This window comes from Carassius gibelio, chromosome A8 (genome assembly GCF_023724105.1).
Source record: "Carassius gibelio isolate Cgi1373 ecotype wild population from Czech Republic chromosome A8, carGib1.2-hapl.c, whole genome shotgun sequence".
NCBI lineage: Eukaryota > Metazoa > Chordata > Actinopteri > Cypriniformes > Cyprinidae > Carassius > Carassius gibelio.
The window spans coordinates 6,835,092-6,840,138 of NC_068378.1; the positions used below are offsets into that span (position 1 = coordinate 6,835,092).

A 5,047-nucleotide genomic window follows, 5' to 3' on the forward strand; every position below is an offset into this window, starting at 1 on the left:
TACAAAAGCAGAGTACTAGCAGAGTAGATGTCTTAATATCTTTAAAAAACAAACAATGCATTGGGTGTACTGGAATGTTGCTGAGCTGTTGTTTGCTTTGACATCAAAGTCCCTAAAACTTAGCTCATTGATAAGATGTTGTACATTTCTACTTAGCACGTAGAGAATAATGTGCAGCATAATCTGTTAAAAAAAACACTACACTTAGCTATATGCTATTTGTGTAAAGTTTCTTTAATATAATTGCAATGCAATAAGAAAGGTATGTTTGCAACATTGTTTTTAATCTTATTCTGCTGTTAAAATGTTGCAATAATCATTACCATAGCACAAAAAGAAATTAGTACCTAATAATAATAATAATAATAATAATAATAATAATATACGTTTTTCAAAATCATTTGACAAATAAATCATTAACATTTTGCTCCACCCTCCTCTGTTCACTTAAATACAGGCTTTGTGATTTTTGTTTCATATAATCAAATCACTGTCGGCGTAAACATGGTAAGCTTCTCTTATTGTTTCTGTTTAGTTTAATTGAATTTGATTTTAGGACCATTAATGGTTTATTTTCACAGTCAATTGCAGGATTCATTAAATATGTGTCAATTGCTTGTAATATTTTATACTTGTTAAGCATCAAGGATAATTACATTTTGCAATACAAACAATAAACATTAATAATTAATAATAAACAATACAATAACTGTAACACTACTGAGCACATGTATAGATTATTAACACTGGATCAATGTGTTTGTTGACTGTGAAGGGGTCAGTTGTGCTTGGTTTGCTTCTGTGTGCTGTCTTTCCTCTGATCAATGCTGGTTGCTTCAGTGTGCAACACGAAACAACAGGTATAAATTGTCCTTCACTTTTATTGCATTACTAAAAAGTATGTCACATTATCAAGTTTTTTTTTTTTTTTTTCTGGATTCTTTCTCTGATATTTAATAGCTAAGTTTTGCCAGGACAAGACAGATAATACATGGCATCCTACTGGATCTGTTTGGAGAAACAGTAAATGTTTTGACTGTAATTGTTTTGCTGATTCCATGAGGTGCTGTGATGCGTAAGTACAACATTTTTAACTGTGTAGTGATATTGATTTCTAAAATAAATACAACACAACTGTTACAAAAGTTACAATGGAAATAAGTATGAATACTTTTTGGAGCATTTTAAAGAAATGTGAAGTGTATATTTTATATTAAATAAAAATACATTTAATTTCATTTAAAAGGCACTTAAAGGGTTAGTTCACCCAAAAATGAAAATTAGCCCATGTATTACTCACCCTCGAGTCATCCTAGGTGTATATGACTTTATTCCTTCGGATGAATCTAGTGAGAGTTATATTAAAAATTGTCTTTGGTCCTTCAAGCTTTTTAATGGCACCCAGCAGCCGTTCCAGTGCATCAGTCCTAAAGAAGTGACAATTGTGAAGTTAACAAATGTTGTTTTTTTTTTACGAGACTCACCAGCGTATGCGAAATGCCAACCTCATAAGTCATCAGCCTGGAGATGCTTGAGTGTACAACTGTTGGTGCAATCTACATTAAAGCTGCGGTAGGTTACTTTTGACGCTCTAGCGGTTAATAAACAGAACTGCTTGCGTCTTGCGGAAGAACATCGTAGCCGGAACTACTTCTCTCTGTTTATGTCTATGAAGAATCACAAAGGTACTGGGTTACTCCGCAGCGGTACCCCCGAAGCAATCTAAAATAGTCTGAATATAAACACTTATTATAGGTGCACCCTAGTGATTCAGGACAAGCTAAAAACACGTTTTGGAAAATGGATTCATGGTGTACTCGCTTATTATATACATTTTTCTACATTTTGAACACAAACAAAGTTACGGGCCGCAGCTCTGATTGGTTGTTTCTTACTGGGAGCAGTGTATTCCTGCAAATGGCAATAGGACCACTGGGAGGAGCCAGAGGAGCTTGATTTTTTCACAGATTATCTGTCTCATATTCTACTGTCAGGACATAATGACAGGTTTAACAAATATGTAAAAAATATATTTTTACAAAAGTTACCTACTGCAGCTGATGACGTTTACATTTTGAATATGAATACATTTCTTAAAAAAAATTTTGATTCGCTACAGGAAGCCTTTGTTCACCCCCCGGGCTGTGTGAGACACTTTTAATTATGGATGGGTGCTTTTTATTTCACTTCTTTTGGACTGATGCACTGCAACAACCGCTGAGGGCCATTAACCCTCTCAAGGCAGGCGTTGCAGATCTGCAACAGTAAAGTAACTAAAAACCTTATTACTCCAGATACATATTTTATGAATCTGGAGTACTAAAAACTTTACTATAGGTTACTAAATTTACTAAGTTACTAAAACTTAATTTGAGCCTGAGAGGGTTAAGCAGCTTTTTAAACAGTTTTTAATTTAACTACGACTGCATTCATCTGAAAGAAGAAAATCTAAGATGCCTTGAGGGAAAGTTATTTATGGGCTAATTTTCATTTTTGGGTGAACTAGCCCTTTAATTGAAAATGTTTTAAGACCAAAGGCTAATGAAAAGAGTAAGTTAACTCTTCAAATTTCATTGTAATTACCGTACAACTCTGGAAAAAAATTGAGACCACAGTAAAAGTTTCTCTGTTTTTTTTTTCATGTATTATTTATAGGTATGTGTCTGAGTTAAATAAACATTTTTGTTTTATTCTATAAACTGCTGATGAGATTTCTCCCAAAATTCCAAATACACATTGTCATTCAGAATATATATTTGCAGAAAAAACGATTTCAGACCTCAGATAATTCAAAGAAAACAAGTTCACATTCATTTTTTAAACAACATAATACTAATGTTTTAACTTAGGAAGAGTTAAGAAATCCATATTTGGTATAATAACCCTGATTTTTGTAACAGCCTTCCCGAGTCTTGGCATACTCTCCGAAAGTATTACTGGTGTGTGAATTTATGCCACTCCTGGCGCAACAATTCGAGCAGTTCGGCTTGTTTGATGGCTTGAGGACATCCATCTTCCTCTTGATAAAATTGGGTGATTTGTAGGCATCTCCAGGTCTCCCTCTAATTGTTAGATGACCAGGTGTTGGGCAAAACATTGCTTCTCATTGATGAAGGGATTTTTAGCTTGTTTTGCGCTGACCCCGGGAGCTTGTTTCGAACCCCCCTCACCATGTACTTCAACCCAGCTGGCGTTTGCCATTCTTATTATTCTTTTTCTCTCTCAAAACCTTTATTTTCTACACTTTTGGATTGGTCAATAGTTATTATTTGATTCCATATTACTTTTGATGTACTGCTAGCAATGTTTTTGCCATCCAGCTGGTCCTGTCGCAAGAGAATATAGTGACGAGCAGAGCAATAGTTTTTTATACTTGTTTTTATTAAATGAGATTTGGTTCATAAAGCAGAATGAGGTATGCATGTGCTGGAATTCAACAGACCGGCAGTGGAATGGATGCCATACTGTACACATATAGATGCCAATTAAAGGAAAATTTAGAGTGGTCTCTTGTAGCCCTGTCCACACGAATGCTGGTATTTTCAAAACATCAATTTTTTCTATGCAGTTTGGCCATTCGTCCACATGCAATTACATGCAAATGCAGCACCAAGTCACTTAAACCGAACATTTTTGAAAACTCCTGTCAGGGAGAAGATTTTCAAAAACACTTCTCTGTTATCTCCACCTAGGTTTCTAATTAGTCAACATGGCTTTACAGTTGAGATTATATCGCCACTAGTTGGCTTGGCATGTTCTTGACAGTGCTTCATAGCATGCTTTTGCGTTTTCATGTGGATGGAGATTTGGTTTTATATGAAAGATGGAAAAAAACCTGTGAACGTGTGGACATGCCCTTATTTTTTTCCAGAGGTGTGCATTTTGTGACAGAATATCAGACTTATAAAAAACATAATAATTAATTATGTTTTGTTTTATTCCTGTAGAATGCAGAGGCCTGTTAATTATTCTGACAAGTGCCAAGTGGAGTATGATTACACTACCTGCACATTTGAGGTGTTTGAGAAAGTTCCCTGTTCTCACACGGGCGGTGTTCTCGGTAAATGACAGCCATGAACAAAGAAAATAAAGCCATCTTTGTATTATCTGCTGATGTAAAGGATAGTAATTTGTTTAATATGTTTAATTTGAATAACATTATACATGGGATCATGTCAAAATAAACCCAACATTGGACAGGCATTTGGGCAATGTTGTTAACTGCATTTCAGGGGTGTAACCACCTTAGACTTTTCAAGAAATCATTTAAATTGAATAATATAAATTGATGTAAATTTTAATTAAAAGTTTAGAATTTATTTACACTTATTTTGTACAGTTGTGTTTATACAATTAAAACAGGATCAATACAGTTTGTTGGCTTTTTTTCATCAGCACAGACCCTATCTTGTCACTTCTTTAACTCCAGATGTCATGTCTGAATGGCAAGGTAGGTGATTTGGTTCAAAAACATTTTTTTTGTTATGCTGTTTGAAAGTCTCTTCACATCCCGCAATCATTGGTCTACATGTATTTATTTTTATTTTTATTATCTGTGGTGTAGCACCATAATATGTTAGATAATGAAAATAGTAAACACAACACAAAACACAAATTTTGATTCACATTGATTCAGTGCTGTCATCTTCCAGCTCATTTCAGTTAAAATGGTGTCTATGTATATCAGGTCAACAATATTGAAAGAAAATAAGTGTCCCCAACTTAGCAAGGATAAGGATAAGGGTAAACTTTATTTGTCCCCGAAAGGAAATTTGTCTTGGGCAAAGTGCTACAGTGTTGTTCTCTGAACAGACGACAATAATAATAATAATAATAATAATAATATAAAATACAATGTATGAGTCTGATATATAAAATACATATAATGCAAAACATAAGGTTCTAATATGTTAAATGAGCATTCTTTTTGGTGGAATTCAGCATTTTTATCGAGGCAGGAACAAATGAAAGCTTCAGTCTAGTAGTTTTACACATTGGGATTCTTAGTCTCTTTCCCAATGGCAGTGTCTGGTATTCGCCAAAAAGA

The 5,047-nt window shown here is 34.2% G+C and overlaps 1 long non-coding RNA gene across 1 annotated transcript; it reads left to right on the forward strand.

The window, feature by feature from the left end:
- Positions 1-456: 456 nt before the first annotated feature.
- On the forward strand, positions 457-4,372 carry LOC128018274 (uncharacterized). Its single transcript, XR_008184795.1, has 4 exons — positions 457-507; positions 776-860; positions 961-1,075; positions 3,948-4,372. It is a non-coding gene; the product is annotated as an uncharacterized LOC128018274 (long non-coding RNA).
- The last annotated feature ends 675 nt before the right edge of the window (positions 4,373-5,047 follow it).